This window comes from Poromitra crassiceps (genome assembly GCF_964638095.1).
Source record: "Poromitra crassiceps genome assembly, chromosome: 14".
Classification (NCBI taxonomy): domain Eukaryota; kingdom Metazoa; phylum Chordata; class Actinopteri; order Beryciformes; family Melamphaidae; genus Poromitra; species Poromitra crassiceps.
The window spans coordinates 37,646,406-37,674,018 of NC_139633.1; the positions used below are offsets into that span (position 1 = coordinate 37,646,406).

Consider the following 27,613-nt stretch of genomic DNA (forward strand, 5'->3'; position numbering starts at 1 on the left):
GCTGTCTGTCCAGCTCTTAAACAGAGGGAGGGGGACAGAACCCTCACGAGCCTGGTCACCTCGTTGCTGTCTGTCCAGCTCTTAAACAGAGGGAGAAGGACAGAACCCTCACGAGCCTGATCACCTCGTTGCTGTCTGTCCAGCTCTTAAACAGAGGGAGGGGGACAGAACCCTCATGAGCCTGATCACCTGGTTGCTGTCTGTCCAGCTCTTAAACAGAGGGAGGGGGACAGAACCCTCACGAGCCTGATCACCTGGTTGCTGTCTGTCCAGCTCTTAAACAGAGGGAGGGGGACAGAACCCTCACGAGCCTGATCACCTCGTTGCTGTCTGTCCAGCTCTTAAACAGAGGGAGGGGGACAGAACCCTCACGAGCCTGATCACCTCGTTGCTGTCTGTCCAGCTCTTAAACAGAGGGAGGGGGACAGAACCCTCACGAGCCTGATCACCTCGTTGCTGTCTGTCCAGCTCTTAAACAGAGGGAGGGGGACAGAACCCTCACGAGCCTGATCACCTCGTTGCTGTCTGTCCAGCTCTTAAACAGAGGGAGAAGGACAGAACCCTCACGAGCCTGATCACCTCGTTGCTGTCTGTCCAGCTCTTAAACAGAGGGAGGGGGACAGAACCCTCACGAGCCTGATCACCTGGTTGCTGTCTGTCCAGCTCTTAAACAGAGGGAGAAGGACAGAACCCTCACGAGCCTGATCACCTCGTTGCTGTCTGTCCAGCTCTTAAACAGAGGGAGAAGGACAGAACCCTCACGAGCCTGATCACCTCGTTGCTGTCTGTCCAGCTCTTAAACAGAGGGAGAAGGACAGAACCCTCACGAGCCTGATCACCTCGTTGCTGTCTGTCCAGCTCTTAAACAGAGGGAGAAGGACAGAACCCTCACGAGCCTGATCACCTCGTTGCTGTCTGTCCAGCTCTTAAACAGAGGGAGGGGGACAGAACCCTCACGAGCCTGATCACCTCGTTGCTGTCTGTCCAGCTCTTAAACAGAGGGAGGGGGACAGAACCCTCACAAGCCTGATCACCTTGTTGCTGTCTGTCCAGCTCTTAAACAGAGGGAGGGGGACAGAACCCTCACGAGCCTGATCACCTGGTTGCTGTCTGTCCAGCTCTTAAACAGAGGGAGGGGGACAGAACCCTCACGAGCCTGATCACCTGGTTGCTGTCTGTCCAGCTCTTAAACAGAGGGAGGGGGACAGAACCCTCACGAGCCTCGTTGCTGTCTGTCCAGCTCTTAAACAGAGGGAGAAGGACAGAACCCTCACGAGCCTGATCACCTCGTTGCTGTCTGTCCAGCTCTTAAACAGAGGGAGGGGGACAGAACCCTCACGAGCCTGTTGCCCTCATTCATGCTGTGCCACATGCCGTTCAGTCAGAGATGGTGGGGGGGGGGGGGGGGTGGATGGGGGTAAACTTGATGGTGATTTTGTTATGCAGGGTTTTGTTTCTCTGGCTGACCGTGGGGTGGGCGGGGTGCCGGTTACCATCTTGTGCGATACCGGTGCAAAGCGCTCTGTGGTTCGTCGTGGTATTTTGCCTTTTTCTAGTCACTCGTTCTGGATCAGAGCTGTGGGTGAGAGGAATGAAGATGAAGGGGGTGCGTGTGCCCCTACAGTGTAGGGGCACACGCACCCCTTTCATCTTCATTCCTGAGCACCGTGTAGGGCCTACACGGTGCTCATCTTTCTTCCCCGCTTGTGTCAGGCCGGGTTCAACTTGGTGTGTGTGCTGAGTTACCAATACCTGGCGTTGACTTGATCCTTGGTAATGATTTGGCAGGAGGAAGTCTGTTTCCTCCCCCCGATGTGGCTGAGACTTGTGTGTGCTCGTCCCCGGCCCGCCCAGCATGTGCTGTTGCACGTGTCCAGGAAAAAGAGAAGGCGCAAGAGGTCACGTGTATCAGGGAAATAAGGGTGATTTAAAATGTTTAGTTTGGTGTAGTGTTAGGATAATATGTCGACATTTTGTGTTGTGTGCTGGCATTTTCTTTTTTCCTTTGTGCCCTCAGGGGAGTGACTGGTCTCATGTGAGCATTTAAGTGAGTATCAAACATTCCTTCAGCGCTCACAGCGTCCCACGTGGGAATCGAACCCAGGACCTTCTACTAGCTTCACTTCTTGCAAGCCGTCTGAAAAAAACATAACCTATATTGTAGATGAAGCTCAGTCTGGGTTTTTAAAGAATAGGCATATTTCAAATAACGTGTGTTTGATACTTGACTTATTAGATTACTCTGACTTGGTTCAAGATGAGAGCGTTATTCTTTTCCTTGATTTTTACAAAGCCTTTGATTGAGCACAACTTAATTTGTCTTTCTTTAGAAAAACTTGGTTTTGGTGATTTATTTTGCTGAAGCATCAAAAATGATATAAAAACAGTAATTGTTATATTTAATTGTCACACGGAACTTCCCCTGGATTTGAGGTAAAGCGCGGGGTCTGGCAAGGTGGCTCAATGTCTTGTGACCTCTTTCTTCTGGCCACTGAACTTTTATCTTGCCACATTAAGAACAGCAGTCTGAAAGGCCTCACAATCACTGATAGAGAAACTGTAATTAGCAGTTAGAGGATGATACGACCCTCTTCCTAAATGATGCTTCCCACATTCACTGTGCTCTCAATGTTATCACTGTGTTCTCCAAAGCTTCTGGGCTTTCTCTCAACTTCAAATGTGAACTAATGGCTCTAAAGAATTTCAATCTGACATCTGTAATATCCCTGTAAAGGATTCTGTCATGTACTTAGCTTACTGTACCTACCTTATTACAGTACTTACCTTATTGTCAACAAGGTTGAACACTCCAGATCCTCCACAAACTTTTCTCCTTCATTGATAAAAGTAGACTTGAGTGCCCACAGGCCGGGTGGGGTCATCAGAAAGGGCCCTTCTGTGTGGAGTTTGCATGTTCTCCCCGTGCCCCCCTGGGGGTTTCCTTCATATAGGAACCCCTCACCAAAACATGCAATATCCAGGTTGCTGAAGTGGTGCCTCCTCTGGTCATTCGGGGTGCCTGTTCGGAGGGAGGGGAACTGGTTGGAATAGCGTGATGCTCCCATGTGCTATGTCCTACCGGTGAAGCTTCCCCTGTCAGGTGAAAAGAAGCGGCTGGTTACTGCCCATGTCTCGGAGGAAGCATGGAGCCAGTTTCGGCTCTCCCCGGATCGGCAGAGGGTGGAGCAGCAACCAGGATAAATAAATTAAAATTATAATGGTGGATAAAAATGGGTTAAAAAATCGGGAAAAATATATATTAAAAGAAAAGTAGAAAGAAAGCTCGACTCATGACTTCAGAGAGATTTCTTTCTCAAAGGGAGAAAGAACTCTGCTAACTGGCGGAAGGTATCTAGAGAGTCACATGCACTGCCTTGTCAATTCATCTAGACAAGTAAAATGATTGACCAGATGCTTTTTAACTTCCTTTGGAAGAATCAGACTCACTACATCAGAAAGTGAGGTATCCAGACCATATTTCAAGCAGAAGGCCACTCATGCATAATCCGATCATCCCCTGACGTCAGTCAAGTTCTAGCATAACGTGGTCAGTCAAAGTCCTAGTATGACGTCTGCTACGACGTCAAATATGACGTCAGTTAATCCTCATATATATAGCAAGGGTTCTACGCCACCTCTCTCTCTCTGGCCGATCATAGCAGCAGCTAGCTTCACGGCAGGCCATCTCCCTTGAAGCCGTCCTCCGAAGCGGTGTTTTGCACCATATCTGCAGACCGAGCCGGGAAGCGCCTTAAGTCAGGTAAGGCGCCATGGCGGCCAGGAAGGCCAAGCCGGGAAGCGCCTTAAGTCAGGTAAGGCGCCATGGCGGCCAGGAAGGCCAAGCCGGGAAGCGCCTTAAGTCAGGTAAGCCCGACCGAGTTGGGAGCGGCAGCCGCAAATAGCTGTAAGTCGCAAAAAAGGTCGAAGGCCGGAAAAGTACAATCGCGAGGCGCCAAGGCGGCCAGGTAGGCCAAGCTGGGAAGCGCTATCGCGAGGTGCCCGACCGAGTTGGGAGCGCCAGCCGCAAATAGCTGTAAGTCGCTAAAAAGGTCGAAGGCCGGAAAAGTACAATCGCGAGGCGCCAAGGCGGCCAGGTAGGCCAAGCTGGGAAGCGCTATCGCGAGGTGCCAAGGCAGCCAAGTAGGCCAAGCCGGGAAGCGGCAAGTTAAACATTAATGTATCAAGATCGAAGGCCCGACCGAGTTGGGAGCGCCAGCCGCAAATAGCTGTAAGTCGCTAAAAGGTCGAAGGCCAGAAACGTACCATCAACTACCGGCGCCTGCAGATCTCAATTAACCTCCGGTAATCAGATCTTCCTTTTGGGGGATCTCCTAGCCTATGCAGGTGCCCTCCTCTTGCCTCAAGAGGAGCGCCACTGGCCAATGGAGTCATGCGCCAAAGTATTTGCCATGCATGCCGATTGCTAAATAAAGTTAGTCAAATCCTACCAACTGGCCTCTCATGATTGAAATGTATTCATATGAACATGGTGGTCTCAACTTCTTAGACTTTATCCCTCTAAATAACACATTCAAAATGAATTGTCTGGAAAAAAAACATCATTATGGAATTTCATCCCTCACTCAATCTTCTCTCACTTTGGTGCTCTTGATTTTCTCCTAAATTGTCATTATAATGTTGATCAAATTCCAGTGAAACTGTCTGCCTTTCACAGACAAGCATCGATGCTTAGGTCAATGATTTTCAAACATAATTTTTCACCCCACAAATATTTTATTTGGAACAACAAAGATATTTTGAAGAATAAATCTTTGTTTCTTCAGCACGATAACATCTTACTTGTATCCAAATTGTTTAATCCTGAAGGTTTTCTTATAAGAGGAATTCCCTTCTGTGTTTACGTTTCCTGTCACTCCTAATGTGCGGTGGTATTTGGAGCTATTCCATCAGGAGTCAGAATGCTGTTGAAAGGATTCTCATCTCCTTTACAGCAGAGTTGCCAACTTTGGGTACCTGGCTGGAGTGAGATTTTGATGGCATGAGTCATACGTGCACTTAATCACGTGTACGTGTCTCAATTCACCATCAGGCTTTAAACAAGTAGGCTACTATACCGCTTCGTGCACACACACACACACACACACACACACACACACACACACACACACACACACACACACACACACACACACACACACACACACACACACACACATTGATATTAGTAAAATGTGGTCATATTCACCCAGCTACACACGACACAACCAAATAGTCAAAACACAGCAAATATACAAACACACAGAGACAGATTATGATACAAAGGTTATCTGAGGACAAAGCCGTACACGCTAAGTTCACACTAGGCGCTCCGAGCGCTTGGCGAGCTGATTTTGTTGCTCGGGGACAAACCCCTCCTGATCACAGGCAAATCATGTTGTCTCGATGCTCGCTTGTTAAGTGTGAACTGTGCAAAGACACAAGCGGGGAGCTCCCCAAGTACTCGCTGATGAGCCCATCATAGCCCAGCCTGCCAACAGCACCAGCCTTACACCCTGCATGTAAGAAACATAAAACTGATTAGAAATGGGAGAAACCATAGCATGAGTGGGTCAAGTCAAAGAGGATCCCACAGCGGGACCACTGAGCCCGGGCAAGTGGTCTGACCTCCCAAGAGGGTCTTGGACCACAGGTTGGGAACCACTGCTCTAGAAGAATGATTATAAACTTTTTACATGTTTGAAGCCAAAGTCTCCTAAAATAGCATCACATTTAATTTGATAAAAGTCTATTAGTGAAATGTGGTCATATTCACCCAGCTACACACGACACAACCAAATAGTCAAAACACAGCAAATATACAAACACAGAGACAGATTATGATACAGAGGTTATCTGAGGACAAAGCCGTACTCCCCTCCCCCACACACAAACGCACGCGCACGCGCACACACACACACACATACACCTCTCTCCCGGAAATGTTTTGACAGGTACAGGCACGCACACAGAGAGGCAACTACACACTATCACCTGAATCTCCACTCTACATCCATACATACATTATGGTTATTAAAATTATCTTGAATGTTTATATCTTGTTGCCACTTCTTCTTCGTGCTCGAAGAGGAAGTGTGACTTTCAGAGCTGTTTGCACCATGTTCACAGGAAACAGGAGCTTTGTGAAGCTTTGTGGTTTCCTGTGTTGAGCACATGATGCTTCACTTCAGATGAGACCAGACTTATGGCCTCTATAGTGAACAGGCAGAAGGCCTGACAGCTTGAAGCAGATTGACTGAAGCTTGACCCACTGTTAAAACACACCAAGTCTACAAAACAACAAGAGTTTATCAACACCCTCCTCTTACAAAGTCCAAGTCCTATTTGTCCCTAAGGATTAAATTCCCTCTTGTGAAAGTACAGTGTTCACTTTGATTCACTTCTGTCTAGATTGTATCCCATAGTAAAATAACAGAAGTGAAAGTGCATTCCGGCAATCTGCAAAGCAAATGTCAGCTAATTCTGTGGATCTAATACAAGAACATTTTTGAAGACAGTGGAAAAACTGAGAGGAGAGGAGAGTAACCCCCATCCTGTCAGTTACCTCATTCCCTTGTTATTTTGTTATTTTACATGTTTTACACACTTAACAGACGCTACAACATTATGACAGCACAAACAAAACAAAAGACAAAAACTACAAATAAAATAAGTACAAATATACAAAAAAGCAAATAGAAATACATGTGAACTTGGTAGGATCCCTTCAACATCAATAACTATTGTCCCACTCCTCACTATGGTCTTCACGGGTCCAAAATGACCTGGACCCTGATGGACCTGGGAAATGTGTTCCCGGACCCGGATTGGACCCATCTATTATTAGAAAGCTGAGACCCGGACCCGTATAGAAGCGAGCATACCGGACCCGTACAGAACCGATAAAATACCGGGGCTTGAGTGGTGCCGATGTCAAAGTTGCTTGCTAATTGCTATTACAAGTTGTATAAATGGAACTTTAGTGCATCTTTCTTACCTAACGTTAACGTTAATGTATCTCTGGCTGCTGCCAGACAGTGCCTGACAGTGACGTCAAGCATAATCCATTCAATGAGCCTCGCCAAGAAAGTTTGTAATAAAAATAAATCCATGTTTTCTGTGATTGAAAGAATAGGCATATTTCAAATAACGTGTGTTTGATACTTGACTTATTAGATTACTCTGACTTGGTTCAAGATGAGAGCGTTATTCTTTTCCTTGATTTTTACAAAGCCTTTGATTGAGCACAACTTAATTTGTCTTTCTTTAGAAAAACTTGGTTTTGGTGATTTATTTTGCTGAAGCATCAAAAATGATATAAAAACAGTAATTGTTATATTTAATTGTCACACGGAACTTCCCCTGGATTTGAGGTAAAGCGCGGGGTCTGGCAAGGTGGCTCAATGTCTTGTGACCTCTTTCTTCTGGCCACTGAACTTTTATCTTGCCACATTAAGAACAGCAGTCTGAAAGGCCTCACAATCACTGATAGAGAAACTGTAATTAGCAGTTAGAGGATGATACGACCCTCTTCCTAAATGATGCTTCCCACATTCACTGTGCTCTCAATGTTATCACTGTGTTCTCCAAAGCTTCTGGGCTTTCTCTCAACTTCAAATGTGAACTAATGGCTCTAAAGAATTTCAATCTGACATCTGTAATATCCCTGTAAAGGATTCTGTCATGTACTTAGCTTACTGTACCTACCTTATTACAGTACTTACCTTATTGTCAACAAGGTTGAACACTCCAGATCCTCCACAAACTTTTCTCCTTCATTGATAAAAGTAGACTTGAGTGCCCACAGGCCGGGTGGGGTCATCAGAAAGGGCCCTTCTGTGTGGAGTTTGCATGTTCTCCCCGTGCCCCCCTGGGGGTTTCCTTCATATAGGAACCCCTCACCAAAACATGCAATATCCAGGTTGCTGAAGTGGTGCCTCCTCTGGTCATTCGGGGTGCCTGTTCGGAGGGAGGGGAACTGGTTGGAATAGCGTGATGCTCCCATGTGCTATGTCCTACCGGTGAAGCTTCCCCTGTCAGGTGAAAAGAAGCGGCTGGTTACTGCCCATGTCTCGGAGGAAGCATGGAGCCAGTTTCGGCTCTCCCCGGATCGGCAGAGGGTGGAGCAGCAACCAGGATAAATAAATTAAAATTATAATGGTGGATAAAAATGGGTTAAAAAATCGGGAAAAATATATATTAAAAGAAAAGTAGAAAGAAAGCTCGACTCATGACTTCAGAGAGATTTCTTTCTCAAAGGGAGAAAGAACTCTGCTAACTGGCGGAAGGTATCTAGAGAGTCACATGCACTGCCTTGTCAATTCATCTAGACAAGTAAAATGATTGACCAGATGCTTTTTAACTTCCTTTGGAAGAATCAGACTCACTACATCAGAAAGTGAGGTATCCAGACCATATTTCAAGCAGAAGGCCACTCATGCATAATCCGATCATCCCCTGACGTCAGTCAAGTTCTAGCATAACGTGGTCAGTCAAAGTCCTAGTATGACGTCTGCTACGACGTCAAATATGACGTCAGTTAATCCTCATATATATAGCAAGGGTTCTACGCCACCTCTCTCTCTCTGGCCGATCATAGCAGCAGCTAGCTTCACGGCAGGCCATCTCCCTTGAAGCCGTCCTCCGAAGCGGTGTTTTGCACCATATCTGCAGACCGAGCCGGGAAGCGCCTTAAGTCAGGTAAGGCGCCATGGCGGCCAGGAAGGCCAAGCCGGGAAGCGCCTTAAGTCAGGTAAGGCGCCATGGCGGCCAGGAAGGCCAAGCCGGGAAGCGCCTTAAGTCAGGTAAGCCCGACCGAGTTGGGAGCGGCAGCCGCAAATAGCTGTAAGTCGCAAAAAAGGTCGAAGGCCGGAAAAGTACAATCGCGAGGCGCCAAGGCGGCCAGGTAGGCCAAGCTGGGAAGCGCTATCGCGAGGTGCCCGACCGAGTTGGGAGCGCCAGCCGCAAATAGCTGTAAGTCGCTAAAAAGGTCGAAGGCCGGAAAAGTACAATCGCGAGGCGCCAAGGCGGCCAGGTAGGCCAAGCTGGGAAGCGCTATCGCGAGGTGCCAAGGCAGCCAAGTAGGCCAAGCCGGGAAGCGGCAAGTTAAACATTAATGTATCAAGATCGAAGGCCCGACCGAGTTGGGAGCGCCAGCCGCAAATAGCTGTAAGTCGCTAAAAGGTCGAAGGCCAGAAACGTACCATCAACTACCGGCGCCTGCAGATCTCAATTAACCTCCGGTAATCAGATCTTCCTTTTGGGGGATCTCCTAGCCTATGCAGGTGCCCTCCTCTTGCCTCAAGAGGAGCGCCACTGGCCAATGGAGTCATGCGCCAAAGTATTTGCCATGCATGCCGATTGCTAAATAAAGTTAGTCAAATCCTACCAACTGGCCTCTCATGATTGAAATGTATTCATATGAACATGGTGGTCTCAACTTCTTAGACTTTATCCCTCTAAATAACACATTCAAAATGAATTGTCTGGAAAAAAAACATCATTATGGAATTTCATCCCTCACTCAATCTTCTCTCACTTTGGTGCTCTTGATTTTCTCCTAAATTGTCATTATAATGTTGATCAAATTCCAGTGAAACTGTCTGCCTTTCACAGACAAGCATCGATGCTTAGGTCAATGATTTTCAAACATAATTTTTCACCCCACAAATATTTTATTTGGAACAACAAAGATATTTTGAAGAATAAATCTTTGTTTCTTCAGCACGATAACATCTTACTTGTATCCAAATTGTTTAATCCTGAAGGTTTTCTTATAAGAGGAATTCCCTTCTGTGTTTACGTTTCCTGTCACTCCTAATGTGCGGTGGTATTTGGAGCTATTCCATCAGGAGTCAGAATGCTGTTGAAAGGATTCTCATCTCCTTTACAGCAGAGTTGCCAACTTTGGGTACCTGGCTGGAGTGAGATTTTGATGGCATGAGTCATACGTGCACTTAATCACGTGTACGTGTCTCAATTCACCATCAGGCTTTAAACAAGTAGGCTACTATACCGCTTCGTGCACACACACACACACACACACACACACACACACACACACACACACACACACACACACACACACACACACACACACACACACACACACACACACACACACATTGATATTAGTAAAATGTGGTCATATTCACCCAGCTACACACGACACAACCAAATAGTCAAAACACAGCAAATATACAAACACACAGAGACAGATTATGATACAAAGGTTATCTGAGGACAAAGCCGTACACGCTAAGTTCACACTAGGCGCTCCGAGCGCTTGGCGAGCTGATTTTGTTGCTCGGGGACAAACCCCTCCTGATCACAGGCAAATCATGTTGTCTCGATGCTCGCTTGTTAAGTGTGAACTGTGCAAAGACACAAGCGGGGAGCTCCCCAAGTACTCGCTGATGAGCCCATCATAGCCCAGCCTGCCAACAGCACCAGCCTTACACCCTGCATGTAAGAAACATAAAACTGATTAGAAATGGGAGAAACCATAGCATGAGTGGGTCAAGTCAAAGAGGATCCCACAGCGGGACCACTGAGCCCGGGCAAGTGGTCTGACCTCCCAAGAGGGTCTTGGACCACAGGTTGGGAACCACTGCTCTAGAAGAATGATTATAAACTTTTTACATGTTTGAAGCCAAAGTCTCCTAAAATAGCATCACATTTAATTTGATAAAAGTCTATTAGTGAAATGTGGTCATATTCACCCAGCTACACACGACACAACCAAATAGTCAAAACACAGCAAATATACAAACACAGAGACAGATTATGATACAGAGGTTATCTGAGGACAAAGCCGTACTCCCCTCCCCCACACACAAACGCACGCGCACGCGCACACACACACACACATACACCTCTCTCCCGGAAATGTTTTGACAGGTACAGGCACGCACACAGAGAGGCAACTACACACTATCACCTGAATCTCCACTCTACATCCATACATACATTATGGTTATTAAAATTATCTTGAATGTTTATATCTTGTTGCCACTTCTTCTTCGTGCTCGAAGAGGAAGTGTGACTTTCAGAGCTGTTTGCACCATGTTCACAGGAAACAGGAGCTTTGTGAAGCTTTGTGGTTTCCTGTGTTGAGCACATGATGCTTCACTTCAGATGAGACCAGACTTATGGCCTCTATAGTGAACAGGCAGAAGGCCTGACAGCTTGAAGCAGATTGACTGAAGCTTGACCCACTGTTAAAACACACCAAGTCTACAAAACAACAAGAGTTTATCAACACCCTCCTCTTACAAAGTCCAAGTCCTATTTGTCCCTAAGGATTAAATTCCCTCTTGTGAAAGTACAGTGTTCACTTTGATTCACTTCTGTCTAGATTGTATCCCATAGTAAAATAACAGAAGTGAAAGTGCATTCCGGCAATCTGCAAAGCAAATGTCAGCTAATTCTGTGGATCTAATACAAGAACATTTTTGAAGACAGTGGAAAAACTGAGAGGAGAGGAGAGTAACCCCCATCCTGTCAGTTACCTCATTCCCTTGTTATTTTGTTATTTTACATGTTTTACACACTTAACAGACGCTACAACATTATGACAGCACAAACAAAACAAAAGACAAAAACTACAAATAAAATAAGTACAAATATACAAAAAAGCAAATAGAAATACATGTGAACTTGGTAGGATCCCTTCAACATCAATAACTATTGTCCCACTCCTCACTATGGTCTTCACGGGTCCAAAATGACCTGGACCCTGATGGACCTGGGAAATGTGTTCCCGGACCCGGATTGGACCCATCTATTATTAGAAAGCTGAGACCCGGACCCGTATAGAAGCGAGCATACCGGACCCGTACAGAACCGATAAAATACCGGGGCTTGAGTGGTGCCGATGTCAAAGTTGCTTGCTAATTGCTATTACAAGTTGTATAAATGGAACTTTAGTGCATCTTTCTTACCTAACGTTAACGTTAATGTATCTCTGGCTGCTGCCAGACAGTGCCTGACAGTGACGTCAAGCATAATCCATTCAATGAGCCTCGCCAAGAAAGTTTGTAATAAAAATAAATCCATGTTTTCTGTGATTGTTCTTGTTGATTGAAAAGCCATGGTTAACATTAATCCACTCATCGTTTGCTGTCACAGATCACATAAATGATACATTCGCTTGTTTTCAGCTTTGAAGTTGTTGCCATGTAGCATAATAACAGACGCAATGATAACTTGACTGTTTGTCATTTTGAACTATGAACTACTAGTGGACCCGTGGGAGTTAGACCCCTCTGGTCTGGAACAGTGGTCTCCAAAACCTCCTGGACTCAAATTCATCATCAATCACTGATGATATCACTTATCTATAATAACAAGGGCAAATCTGGCCCAGGACCATGTGCGTCATGTGGCAACCATGGGCTTGTCTGGGTTGTGTCTAGATGTGGTACAGCCACAGATGGAATGACACAACATCGTGGCAATCGTTATTCCATTCTATGTGTTACTCCTTGTATAGTGTCATTATGAAAGCAAAAGTACTGTATAACACAGTGAGCTAAAGAACACATCCTCCTCAATATTGTGTGTGTGTGTGTGTGTCTCAAGATTCAAGATTCAAGATTCAAGATCTTGAATCTTGTGTCTGTGTGCACGCGTGTGTGTGTGTCCTTTTTATGGATCAGCCAAAACATTTTTAATGCAAAGTCATATTCTTCCAAACTTAGTGCTGTAGTCTAACCAGCAGGAGGCCATTGATGTGTGACGTGATTTTGGTGAAGCTACAATGTACGACAGTGAAGTTATAGAATATTTTTGTAGTCTGTGTTGCACTCTGTAGACGGTCCCTCAGCACTCGGCTCACAGTCGGCTGCACAGAGAGACCAATTATATTTGTCCAGCTTGTCCAGGAGTAGAGGACGTTCAGGTGAAAATGAGGTTTTAGCTTGTGGTCTACCCTAACCTGACATTGCCAGATGGGGGCGGTATTGAGAGAATCTAGCTTGCTTGCAAGGTTAGGTCTACCTTACTAAGGTGGGAAAGAGGCGTGGTTTGTGTTCATTACAAACGCCTTGCTTCTGAGCTCTTGATCTGAAGTGTGAATCTGTCAATGTATTTCCAACTTTAGCGAATGTGAGCGGAGCTGTGTGTTTTTCAAAGGGAAGGCAGACGAGCCAGGCAGTATTTACACTGTAAGTAAGTTGCATAATTGTCACAAACAATCTTGTCATTCAGGCAGTTACAGCACTGAAAATGTTTTGCACACACACACTCGCACGTTTAAAAATAAATACGACCTTATTACCCATTTACACACTGACAATGAAACTTTCGTCAGTCATTAAAAGTTTTCGGAACAGGTTTGATTTTCTGTCTTTTTTTCCGTATGAGTCAAAAGGCGTTTGCGAGCTGTTTGACCCGTCTGTGTCTGTTTTTGGAAGGAGGAGAGAGACAGCGGCCGAGCGGGACTCTAGTGTGAGCAGAGAGGCAGCAGCTCGCTCACTGGCCCCTCTCTGCTCTCTCTTCCCGCGGGGAGCGGTGCTGCTCGCCCACCCTGCCCGCTGTGCGGGCTTGACATTACAATTGCTCGAGTGACCATCATTGATCACATCATGGAGTGCTCGAGTGACATCACTGATGATGTCATAGACATTGTGACATCATTACTGACCAAAATCATCACAATTCTCACAATGTGGGACCAAAATTTCAGACAGACAGACAGACAGATGCCACTTTGGCTATTTGATGTATGATGATGATGATGATGATGATGGGGGTATAAGTAATCAGTTATGTATATATATATATAAATAAAGGAGCAAAAAGAAAAAAAGAAAGAATTTGGGTGTGTCCTGGAGACTTGGAGACCACGGGGAGGTGTAACTCCCACGGGTCCACTAGTGTATAGAATGGGTGATGTCACCTCCCCAGTGATGTCACTCGAGAACTCAATGATGATGTGTCAGTAGCCCCGTTTACATGGGTCCAAAAATCCTACTTATAATCGGATCGATAGGTCAGTCGGATTCAAAATGTCTCATATAAACACCTTAGCCAACCCGATTCACCCGGATCGTTTTACATTTCCGATTGTATTGAAAGAGGTAGTCTACGTCGATTGATAATCAGTAGATGCCGCATATAAACGGATGAATAGAGTGGATTCGGTTGATAGAGTGGATTATTCATTCTGCGCATGCGCTCCCTAGTGCAGAAGAACTGGACGGTGGTTGAGACAAACTTCTTAATAGAAACCCTGAGAGCGGTACATTCTTCTTCTTCTCCTGGCCAAATATCTCTGGAGGATGATTAACTGCTGAGACCGTAGAGACGTAAATGACAGCACGTGTAATTACATAACCTGCGAAAGTGTGCGATTATTATTATTTGTTCATGTCTTTTTGAGTGTGTGTGCCTCCTCTCAGGGGCGTCATGCAAGCCAACAATCTGAGGGGGCGAACTCTGGCGCCGCCCGAAGGGCGGCAAAAAATTTGGGGGGTTGGAAGCCAGATTTAGAGGAATATCTCATTTTAAATTAACAGACTGAGCAGGTGTAACCATAAGGCTATTTTCCAAACTGCTCAGCCTCCTGGAAAGATCCATAATCACTAAGTACATTGCCACTGCCCAGGCTCAATGGACTTGACAAAAAAGGGAGACCACATGTTTCAAAGCAATGTAACACAATGTTTATTTTGGCTGGTATTGCCTTTTCAGAAGGTAGAAATCTTTCCTCTAGAGCAGGGGTTCCCAACCTTTTTTGTGCCAAGGACTGGTAGATACATGGGAAAAAAAGTTGCGGACCGGTTGTCAATTCTAATGGTTTTAGTTATATATATTTACTCACCAGGTGGCGACAAAGGGTAAATAACAGCCTTTTGTGTTGTACTGTATGTAGCCTATACAGTATTTATGTTTTTGTTTTAACTACAAACATACATAAACGTAAACTTGAAACTATGTTTCAACTACCATACACAGCCTATAATATTATAGCCTATGTTTATTAAATTTTTTTTTTTTTTTTTTTTACCTCTCAAAAATCTGAGGGGGCAATTGCCCCCTTAGTTACAATGGGCATGACGCTTCTCTAAACTAACGTTACACACGACGCAGCAAACACACGTTTCTCTGCCATCACACTGGGCATCAACACTAGCGTAGCGGGAGACTTCTCCCATGCACTCCCGCAAATAAGTAATGTTACGAGCAGCAAGGTTCACAAACATAACATCTTACCGAGAGAGAGGGAGAGAACATCCATGATCGCTAACAGCTAGCTATGCTAATAACTAGCTAGCCATTCAGAAACGCATGTAAACAGCCGTGTGATTAGTGAGAACGTCAGTAAAATAAGGAGAGAGCTTCAGGTGCTTATGCAGAACTAGTGCACGTTTAAGTGCACAGTGGGTAATGACCCGCTGTGATGAAGAATATAACGAGATTAACAAGGTTGAAAACAGAGAAAACACTGTCACAGCTGCTTGCAGCAGCACCTCCAGGCTTCTAACGCTAACTAGTCTGTCACATGATGCCTTCATGGTCCCTCGATAAAGTCTGCAGATGCACGTTACCTCGTCTCTCTCTCAAGAAGCGTCATGTGAGTGTGGCGTTTAAGGCCATCTGTCGCTACAAAAAAAATAAACGAGATGTATTATTGTATTACTTGACAGACATGTAACTAACTTTGCAGTCTGAGCCATCTTCTATGTGCTGTAACAGTGCAGTTTCTATTTTTCTAGTGTTTCTTTTTTTACATGTTTGGGACAGGCAAATGTCTCAAAATGTTTGTTTTTTTAAAGATAATTTTATTTCAAATTGTTTTATTTATTTAGTTTTAATATATTTTAAATTGTAATATATTTCATGTACTTTATTCTGTGATACGTGAAACCGTGGTATTTTTGTCCAAGGTTATCATACCGTCAAAAACTCATGCCGGCACATCCCTAGATACCACTTGTTTATTATATCGCAATCACAATCGCAAATCGCAATATTGTCCACCATAATCGAATCGCTAATCGCACCTTTCCCCCAAATTGTGCAGCACTAGATCCATTTTTCCAGAGGTAAACAGGAAAAGTGGTAGACGGAAGTGCACCTCTTCTTCTCTGCAGGTAGTGGGAGAGAACGTTTGCGCATGTCTGTAATCGGTTTCAGCTGGGGCCATGTATACGCGGATTGAACGTGGATCGCTTTATTTAGCGTTCATGTTTTATTAATTAATACACAGGACAAGATGTTACTATCCCTTGTGCCAAAATCCGAGGAAAAACACATTTAGAAGCCCAATCCAGAATAAAACAAGCTAACAGGCTAACAAACTAATAAACAAGACACAAATCACCAGTTACCTACCCTAGCCAACAGCAGTATGAAACATGTCATTGGGGTTTTCAAGTGGGCACCTTCCTTCACCGACGTTTCGTTAAATTAGGCCCACGACACCTCAAGAAGGCTTAACGGTGTAATCCAGCGTCCTGGAAACACCCCCCTCCATGCTACCACCGCACAACTGCATATTACCTCACTATCTAAGCCTAGCTATCCAGGTCGGTTCGGTATGACATTCCTGACTACACCACCACTGTCAATGATTCAGCCCTGTTGATGCGGACCGTCAATCATGACCAACAACAAACAATCCCTAACTACACCACCACTGTCAATGATTCAGCCCTGTTGATGCGGACCGTTAATCATGACCAACAACAAACAATCAATCTGACCTTAGCGAGCTCCCCAGCTAGTATGTTTCCTCCTTATCCACAGCCATTCACTTGCTCGTTCTGCTGCCTGAGACATGTTGCTAACCGCAAGTTTCAGGCTCCGTCCCCGAATGCCCAACTCAGTTAGTAAGGCAATAACGGACTTTGCCACAAAACCACGGCAGCCCACCTCTACAGGCCGCACTCGAGCCCTCCAACCTCGCTGCTCTGCCTCTGCTGCCATTTCAGCATACCTAGCTTTCTTGCGCTCATAAGCCTCCTCAACTCGATATTCCCACGGGACTGTGAGTTCGATAAAATAAACTCTCTTCTCTACCTCAGACCACAGTAACAAGTCCGGACGTAGCCGGGTGCTAACTATATATGCTGGGATGACTAGCTGTTCATTCAAGTCAACCCTCATTTCCCAGGCTCCACCTACACTTAGCTGCCCTAACTTGTGCCTGACCTTAATTGGTCTAATCTTTTCTCCCTCACGTACAAATTTGATCTGTCTAGTCTCTTTGCTAGCAACTAGAGAATTTACTTCTAGCCGCTTTTCCTCAACTGCAGCTGCCAAACATTTCAACACCTGGTTGTGACGCCAGGTGTATCACCCCTGGGAGAGACTGACCTTAGACCCTGACAGTATATGCCTCAGTGTACATACACTAGAACACAACGGGCAGGCACCATCCTCGCCCAACCACTGATTTAAGTTCTGGGGAGATGGCAGCACATCATAAGTAGCCCCTAGAATAAATCTAATTCTGCTGGCCTCCATGCTCCACAACTCTCTCCACTTCAACTTTCTCTTTTCTACACTCTCCCAGTTCACCCACTGTCCTTGCTTTGCCTGCGACACTGCCTTAGTACATCTTACTGCCTCCTCTTGCCTATGTACTTCTTCAACTACCATCTTCCTCTTTTCTATTACTGATGCCTTGTTCCACACAGGTTTCCCTATGCACAACCCTAAGCCTCCACGCCCATGCTGCACCTGACCTATGATATCCCTGTGTCTAAGGGTGTATTCACACCTGTAGGTCGTTTGCTTTGTTCCGATTCAGGTACTTAATTGATACAATTGTTGCATTTGTGCCTTGGTTCGTTTGTGTTCACACAGCCACAAATGAAACGGTCCAAATAGTATTGTCAAACTTCCTGGATTGGCCAGCAGAGACTCTGATAGGCTAATAGCCTCTCGGGATGGACAAAATAATTCCCAGAGATTTTCCTATATGATTATAAAAATGCGTTTTGTTAGACCTACATTTTAGGCTATGTCGGGCGTCCGCCGTGCGAGGAGAGAGAGAGAGAGAGAGAGAAAGAAAGAAAGAAAGAAAGAAAGAAAGAAAGAGGGAGGGATCGGGAGAGAGAGAGAGGGAGAAAGTTCTTTATTTATTTATTAATGTATGCTATGTAGCCTATGTAAACCTATGTATTTATTTTGCCTATTTAGGCTATTGGGAATTTGGAGATAGAAGATCAAAGACCCTCGCAAATTCTGCTATTAGGCTACTATCACGGAGATGAGGATTAGCCGAGACATAGGCTATATGAACACCTGTCCTGTCAGGAATAAAATATTAATAAATAATTTAATAATAACGGACATTTCGAGGAAGACATGCAATCAGTCTGATTGTCTGATTGAACCAGACAATCTTATCACAAAGAAGGCTGGCTCTGATTACCACGATTTGTTTTCATTTATTGAATGGAGACCAGAGAGCGAGAGAGAGGGAGAGAGAGGGCGGTGTGCTGCGCAGCACACTGCACACAGGCAAAATCCTAGAGATTCAACACATTAACGTTGCTTCCCATGGTCCGAGGTAAGTTAATGGAGTTCAAACTGCTGATGTGATGATCCAAAAATCCCCAAAAGTTTATCGATGCAAGTCACAAGTCGCCAAAACAGGATCTGAAAGATGTTTTTAAACGATAAAAATGTTCGTTCTTCAGGCCATTACGCACAGCGCAGCTGACTACGGCAGCTGGTTTATCCAAAAATGCGCACCGTTTACTGCTGTTGGGGCGGATCGAGGTCGGCTCACGTTCTCACCACAAACGAACCGCACCAGAGTTCGTTTGGAAGCGGACCGAGACCACCCTTTCTTGGCGATCTCGGTCCGCTTGTTTGTCCCGCATCCGAGTGCGATTGCTGTGTTCACACTCCCCCAAACGAACCGCACCAAGGGGGAAAATGCTCTCCGTTTCGGAACAACTGCTCCAAACGAGATAGGTGTGAATACACCCTAAGAGCTGACTGTGCTTGCTGTACTGCCTCCTTTGGGTTCCACTTCCTCCCTGTTTTAACTGTGGGCGCTACACTCCTAACCACTGGATCCTTTGACTGAGTCAGAGTCATTTCCAGTCTAACCTTAGCACACTTGAACTCCTCTGTCAGGCTAGATAATGGCAATTCCAATATGCCTTTCCCATATAAGGCTACACTGCTTAGGCAGCGTGGGACTCCGAGCCATTTTCTAATGCATGAGTTAATCATCCTTTCTAGCTTTTCTACCTTTGAAAGGGGAACCTCATACACTGTCAGTGGCCACATCAACTGAGGCAACAATCCAAACTGCAAACACCACAACTTTAACTTTCCTGGGAGCCCTGACTTGTCTATACTTGAAATACCTTGAATCATTTCCTGCCTCACCTCCTCAAACTGTCCCTTATCACTGAGACTTGCATCATACCATCTTCCCAAACTCTTGACTGGTTTCTCTAACACTGTATACAGATCAATCACATTCGTATAATCCGACTGATTTCAAACAGATTGAGGAAAACAATCCATGTAAATGGGGCTAGTGAGTGATGTCCCCATCTGATGTCATCATTGCTCGAGTGACATCACATCATCATTATGTAATTAGGATAATCATCATTAGGTAATTAGGGAAATTAATCTGCCCTAATTAGCTAATTAAGAAATCTGGCTCCATTAGGTCACCCGCAGGGGTGCTCTTTACACTTCCTGAAAGTTTCAGCCCATTCACACGTAGAATGGCATAGCTGTGGCCGAACAAAATTCTGCTCTGTTTTGGGGAATTTTTGACCATGTTGATCAATTCTCGAGTGATCAAAATGGCTAAATCTAATTCTGGCACCACATCTGTGCAAGACATGGGATCAACCCCAGCATTTAATATGAAATCATAGACTTTATATGATATCATAGACGTTCAGCACCCGAAAGCTCACTGACTCCAGAGTCTCTGCATGTTGTGGCATGTGGCCACACCTCAATAACATCAGTGTCAAGGCAGGTATTGCCATGTCTTTAGTATTTGGCCTTTGCCCATTATGGGCGTGGTTAGAGAATGTTGTTGCGCATCATCTACTGTAACAGCCACGACCCCTGTTCACTTCCTCTTTTGTGCATCATAAAGCTGTAGGCGATCTGACAACAGGCACAGACTGATTGAAAACTCTATCTATGTTCTCTTCATTAAAACCAGGCCAGATGTCCATCCCATCTCTCTAGGCCTCTAGAGAATGCCAGGTAAGATCTGTGCAATTAATGATTTAGGTGTATAATGTTGCTCTTCTCATTATATGTTTGTGTTATTGCATTTATGGGAGAGAAAACCATTATAAAATAATTCTAAGTTGCAAAATTCTCTGCCTTAAAATAAAAATAAAATAAAAGAACCCACTGACTGCCCCCCTGCAGCTACCGTGGCCAGAAAGAAGATTTTGAGACATTAATTTGCAGGCAATCAAATGCATTTGCACTGTAAAATGTTTCTTTATACCTAGAATAATATGTCTGAAACTGCGGTGGTGGTCGGATGACCTGCCCTTTACTTGACCCTGTTTTGAATTAGAATTATTTTATTTTGGACAAGGGATGTTTGCACATACAAGTTGCACAAAGTGCATAAGTTACATGCATAAGTTACATAGTGTCGCTGTCTGGTGGAAACATCATATCTGCAAAAAAGCTATTTTTGATTTTAACATAGTTTAATAATAGCAACATTAATAACCAGTAATATAACATCTGTCGCTGGGCCAAAATACCTGAAACTTTCACAGGTTATTTTGGGGTACCTACTCAATCTTAAATCCATTTATGAAAATAAACAATCAAAAATGGAAAGAAGGAGCTGTTAGGAATTTAAATTACAAGATTTAATGGGAAGTAATTGTACCTGTGTACTGCAAAGAGTTTAACAAACAGAGTACATCTTCAAAAAAGTGATACGGGCAACTAAATCAAATATATACTTTTTAAAAGGCTGAATTTGGAGATACAAGGTCACCGCCGGACAGCGACAATAGGTTACATAAGGAACATGATAAGTTAGAAGAAATATACAGACAGATATAAAGATATCAACAGTATTAACAAGTGTGGCAAACCAGCAGGTTATATAAAAACACACCTTTTCAGGCTCCACCTGGCCCCTTGTTGAACTAACATCTTTCTTAAAAGAACTTCCTTCAAAAGTTGTAGCTGTCATAGATTATGTTGCATAGTTGATTTCTCTATTGTTGACAAAATGTGTTATTGTAAGTCGCTTTGGATAAAAGCGTCTGCTAAATGACGTAATGTAATGTAATGTAATAATGTTATATTTTGGCTGATTAACTGTGACAGCTTTGTTTGTTTGTTTGCGGGTCATGTGGGTCAGTTCAGGGCCGTGAGCAGGTCACACTGGAATCTGGTGTTGGGTCAGTTCAGGACCATGAGCAGGTCACACTGGAATCTGATGTTGGGTCAGTTCAGGACCATGAGCAGGTCACACTGGAATCTGGTGTTGGGTCAGTTCAGGACCGTGAGCAGGTCATACTGGAATCTGATGTTGGACTGAAAGAGAGAGAAAAACAGGGAGGCGGCAGAGATACACAGAGAGGGGGAGACAAGGAGAGGGAGAGAGAGAGAGAGAAAGAGAGAGAGGGCAAAGACAAAGAGAGGGGGAGACAGAGAGAGAAAGACACAGAGAGGGGACAGAGACAGAGAGAGATAGCTGGGGAGACAGAGAGAGATAGCATTCATTCTTGTATTATTCATTCATTCATTCATTTGTCTTGTAGTATAGTACGTTTTCTAATTCATGTTTAGCTTTTCATGTCTAAACGCTTGCTTTGGCAATATGTACAGTACAGTGTTACGTCATGCCAATAAAGCCAGTTGAATTGAATTGATAGCTGGTAAGACAGAGAGAGGGGCAGAGAGAGAGGGGGGAGAGACAGAGAGAGAGGGGGCAGAGAGAGAGAGAGAGAGGGGACAGATAGTGGGCAGAGAGATAGAGGGGGAGAGACAGAGAGAGGGGGGCAGAGAGAGGGGGACAGAGAGAGAGGGGGCAGAGTAAGAGAGAGAAACGGGGAGGGGCAGAAACACAGAGAGGGGGAGACAGGGAGAGGGAGAGAGAGAGAAAGAGAATGAGAGAGGGGGCAAAGACAAAGAGAGGGGGAGACAGAGAGAGAGAAAGACAGAGAGAGAGAGGGGACAGAGAGAGAGATTGGGAGACAGAGAGGGGGGACAGAGAGAGGGTGAGACAGATAGTGAGAGGGGGAGACAGAGAGAGACAGAGAGAAAGGGCAGAGGGAGAGGGGAGAGACAGAGAGAGAGACAGAGAGAGAGAGAGAGAGACACTGGGGCATGTAAACAAAAACCAACAAGAACAAACAGGTATGCTGGCAGGTAGGCCCTGAAGGGAAATGACAGTTAAGCCGTTTTCCCACATGCGTAACGGAAAATTACCTGTAAGTCAATATCGGACATTTCCCGGAATTTCCCTTCACACCTGAGCGCTCGCATGTGGGAATATAGCAGCAAAATTGCCTGTATGTTGGGGGGCGGGGCGGCACTGCAAAGCGGGTGGGGAGTGACGTGCACTTGGATGGGGAATCCTCCTTATTTTGGGGGTCGGCAAAACTCCGATGGTGAAATAAGTTTGCTTGACACACAATAAATCACACTCGTTTGTCTTAAGAGGGCATGTATGTTGTATCATTCACATTCGCTAACCAGTCTTTGAACTGAAATATTTGAAGAAGTTGGGATCCGTGTCTGAGAGAAATAGCCTGGCTGGTTCGATGTTTATCCGTTCACCTGCGTCGCGTTGAAGCACTTTTTACAGACTGGCTTCGTTTGATGTGTCCAGGCTTGCCTTCGCTGTCGGCAACGTAAGCAAAATACTTCCACATTTCGCTTCGTGCAGTTGCTTTCTCAACAAGCGTTGGGCCGCTTGCAAGACTCTCAGAGCTGTCTGTGTCCCTGTCGGGCTGCTGACTGAAGGACTGGCCAGAGAGCGAGCAGGCAGCAGAGAGGGGAGAGGGGGAAATCGGCACCCCACACATGAAGCTGACATACCGCTCTTATTATCACAAGATCATTTCGCCAGTTTGCTTTAATGTGCGCGAATGATTAGATTATGCCTGCTGGAACATTAAGCAATGTGTGTACACCTCGCCCATGACTGAGAAGGACCGGCAAATGACTTGACACGTTTCACACTTGTGTCCCTGATCGCGCATACCGCTCTTCTGACTGGCTCGAAACTGGTGAAATGTCCGCGATGACGGGGTCGCGCTTATACCGGAAAACAACTTTCACACGTGAAGGCATTAGACCGCGTTCCGGTCATTTAGCGGTAAAAAGCGCATGTGGGAAAACGGCTTTAGGGGAGCGCCTGAGCTGCTCCTTGAACTTAGATAATACCTCCAAAGAATGTTGTAAACAAGGAAACACACACACACACACACACACACACACACACACACACATAAACACAAACACAAACACACACACACACAGCTGCTGCTAGACTGATCAGCACAGTGGCTCATTACCATCGCGCTTGATTTGATTTGATTTATTTATTTAGCTTACTGCATGGAAACATGTGGAATCCTGTATCAGCATTAAAGTTACCTTATCTCTGCATTCTGAAGGTTTCGTTATGGTCAGATGCATTAAAGGGATAGTTCGGTTTGTTTCAAGTGGGGTCCTATCAGCTAGTGAGATACACTAACTTAATTAGGTACAGTGTTCAGGAGTGAGTGCGCATTGTGGAACGAGACCGCGCACTCAGCGCAGCAGCCAAACCAGCCTTTTCTCTGTAAGTACGGGGGGTCAACAACTAAAACGTAATTTAGCCACCTAAAACACCTAAAACAACGCCCACCTAAACAAATCGACATCCGTGTACATGCACGCTCTATTTTGACAATTTTCAGCGCTTTACTTTTCCGCAAAACAGCAGTTTCATTCGGCACTGCTTTTTCTCCCAACCGTACAACTACCGTATTCCTCCGCTAAAAGCCAGCACAGAGCACAGAGCCGCGGTTTACAAAACAGGAAGGCTTAGAAGAGAGACAAAACACTGACTTACTTTAGAGACAACAAGTCACCCGGCCTCTCTGGTCTGGGACGTTTTCCACAATTTATCCTGGGAATGGTGAAAAAGGTCTGCAGCCAGGGCACCCCTGCATTTAGGCAGCAGGCGCATCTCTCTGCCTGTTCACTCTCTGCAAAAGTTCCTCTTCTGTATTCTCTCTGGTTCATAATTGTATCCTCTTGTCACCAAGGTGAATGGCATATCATCCTCGCTATCAAAAGCACTCATATTTTCGTTCGTGTATTCTATTTGTTGTCTTCACTAACAAGCTGGGAGAAATAACACAAACAGCTGATCTGCGGAGTAATCCAGCACCGCGGCTCTGTGCAGGCTTTAGCGGAGGAATACGGTAGTTGTACGGTTGGGAGAAAAAGCAGTGCCGAATGAAACTGCTGTTTTGCGGAAAAGTAAATCGCTGAAAATTGTCAAAATAGAGCGTGCATGTACACGGATATCGATTTGTTTAGGTGGGCGTTGTTTTAGGTGGCTAAATTACGTTTTTTTGTTTAGTTGTTGACCCCCAGGACTTAGAGAGAAAAAGCTGGTGATGCTGCTGCTCTGGGTGCCGGATCTCGTTCGACGCTGCGCCCAGCTTCAAGAACACTGTACCTAATTAAGTTAGTGTATCTGACTAGCTGATAGGACCCCACTTCAAACAAACCGAACTATCCCTTTAAAGTGACCTTATCTCTGCATTCTGAAGGTTTCGTTATGGTCAGATGCATTAAAGTGACCTCATCTCTGCATTCTGAAGGTTTCTTTAGGGTCAGATGCATTAAAGTGATCTTATCTCTGCATTCTGGAGGTGTCGTTATGGTCAGATGCATTAAAGTGACCTTATCTCTGCATTCTGAAGGTTTTTACAGCAGAGCCATTCTGCTCTACAGCACTCTACAGCCGTGTCGTTCGGGTGCTGGGATAACGTAATGCATTGTGGGTAGTCGGCTACTGTGGCTAATGCTAGCGGCTAGCGTAATAGTTACTCTACATGGCAGTACAACGCCACTGAATGACCAAATTGATTTAACTTTTAACCATTTCGAGTAACAGTGTTTCCATACCGACCCCCAGCGTTGGTTAGTTGTTTATAACGTGACTATATTTATAACTTTTATAACGTACTCCAGTTTCCGGTTTGTAATTCGGGTCTGCAGCCGAGTATAACAAAGGAAATGGCAAGCTGCAACAATAAGTCACGTTAAACCGGACCTTGTACCCACAATTATTTTTTTACAGTGGGGCATTCAAAAATAAGGTGGATAGAGAGCCGCAGGAATGAGTCCGGAAAACATCGATGCTAACACTTCCGGGTTCTTCACTGTTTCTGCCTATGTGGGATTTTCGAATGGGTTTTTGGCACGATGCTTCAAATGAGGTCTGTGGTTAACGCAAGCTTATTCAAACGCGGACCAGTGTTCAGCAGGATAATCTTCACACATGAAGACCACTTTTATGAGTTTTGAAGCTTTTACGTGCCGTTAAAAGGGCGGCTAGCTAGCAAACGGAGATTAAACTAAATGAGAATACACTGTTGAGTCGATGGGGATATTATACGTCAATAACGTCATCACTTCAAAGGACGGACACGGAAATTCTCTTTCCTTCACCTAGTTCAGGCCGGGTTATCAGTGCACAGCAGCGCACACACCAACAACACTCTAACAGGTTGAATTTGGCTGTGGTGACGTGACGTGGAAGCCTATGCGACACTGTGTCAGTGTGTGTAGTTCTTGAATAGCTTAGCATGAGCTTTTTACTTCTAGGGCTCGCATTTACGCTTCAAAACTCATGAAAGTGGTCCTCATGTGTGAAGATTATCCCACAGAGAAAAGAATAAAGCTCGCACACTGCAAGGCTCCAGTTGAGTGTTTTTATTTAACACCGGTGGGTAATGTTTCGGGCACCCTGCCCTTCCTCAGACAGTGTGACATAGGATGACGCCATCTTTAAATACATGCATGGAACAGTCACATGACGCAGTCAAGTGGGTCAACTTGGTCATGTGACAGGAAAAGCTTGGATGAAGAAAGTTACATACAAATACAGTTATACATTGTGAAAATAAAATGATCAAAAGTGAATTTAGCACAGTTATGGTACAGTATATTGGCTATACTCCCAACTTTTATGTGGACAGAACCAAGTCTGTGACCACAGAGAAAACACATCTCCCACAAAATGGGCCTGGGCATCCACTAGAGCTGCCCAGAATGACAGTATACAAAAATAGAAATGGAAAAGTACAGATAATATATTATAAGTAGCAGATAAAGCAGGACCACTAACATATGCATTGTACTGCTAATTTGAATGAGTTCCAAAGTGGTATTAATGCCTGAACGGGAAATCTGCATATGTGAAGGAGATATATATATATGTGTGACTATATGTACATACAGTAATAGGAGGAAAGCTCAATAGTGTGGCCCAACATTACCGTCAGGCTAGCAGGCCGTCATAAGGTGTGGGTACGCTAGAGAGGCACCTCTATATGTCTTAAACTCGGTGTAGCAATGGCAAAAGCAGGACCACGATTACTTAAAGTACTTAAAGTTAAAAAGAGAGAACAAGAGAGACCATTCAAATGCAACACACAAAAAAGTTCAGTTATAGGAAAGGACGAATGTCCATCCCCTCATTGAGGCCCCTGGGTGCCAGAGTGTCCAGAGTGTAAATCCAGAAGAGCTTGCGTCTTAGAAGAAGATTGTTAATGTCACCCCCCCTCCGTGGGAGTTGCACATGCTCTATCCCAGTGTAGCTGAGAGAGGCAACAGTATGGTGCATATGATTGAAGTGGTTAGCAACAGGGCTCTTGGGATCATGGTTCCTGATATTGCTTCTATGCTCTGAGATTCTGTTCTTCAGAGGTCTAGAGGTTTTACCTATATACATCAGGCCGCAGGGGCATTTTAGCATGTAGATCACATTACTGGCTTTACATGAAATAATCCCCTTAATATTAAAGGTTTTGCCTGTGTGTGGGTGATAGAATTTGTTGGTTTTTCGAGTGAAGTTGCATTGTTGGCAGTTACCACACTTGTAATTCCCTGGTTCAAAAGGCGGCAGGAACGTAAGTGGAGTGGGAGGAGGGTTGGGTGGGCAGTCAGCCCTTACCAACATGTTCCTGAGATTGGGGGGTCGTTTCTAGACGATCCGAGGTGGGTGGTCCAAATGTCCCTTCAGAGCTATGTCTGTGGAAATAATGTGCCAGTGTTTATTAATTACAGCAGACATGTCTTTAGCCAGAGGTGAGTACTGAAATGCACATGCAATCCTGTTTTCTCTGGTGATGGGTTTGGTGTGATGTAGGCATTCAGCTTGTGTGCGCTGAGCAAACCGGTCTGAAGCTTGTTTCACCCTTGTTTCAACAAAAAAAGTTTGTGCAATTTTTTTTCTGGCCTGGGTGGGGGCGCTGTTGGCCTGGTGGGCCCACCACGCCTCTAGAATGGTAGGGGAAACACTGAGTATGGCATTACTTGCATTACATAAGTTATTCAATTATCTGGATCAGGCTTGTATCTGCAGGATTATTGGAAAAAAAACACCAAATGTGCGGACTGGTGC

At 45.0% G+C, this 27,613-nt stretch overlaps 2 protein-coding genes across 2 annotated transcripts in view; one reads left to right on the top strand and one right to left on the bottom strand.

Annotated features, from left to right (window-relative positions):
* Window positions 1-27,613, bottom strand: part of LOC310789558 (NLR family CARD domain-containing protein 3-like) — a 708,349-nt gene that overhangs the window by 329,160 nt on the left and 351,576 nt on the right. The gene's annotated exons all lie outside the window — the stretch shown is intronic.
* LOC310789562 (uncharacterized protein) overlaps window positions 20,094-27,613 on the top strand; it is a 25,811-nt gene continuing 18,291 nt past the window's right edge. The window contains exon 1 of the mRNA XM_083651201.1: window positions 20,094-20,202. The gene's annotated coding sequence lies outside the window, so the exon portion shown is untranslated. The remainder of the gene's footprint in view (window positions 20,203-27,613) is intronic.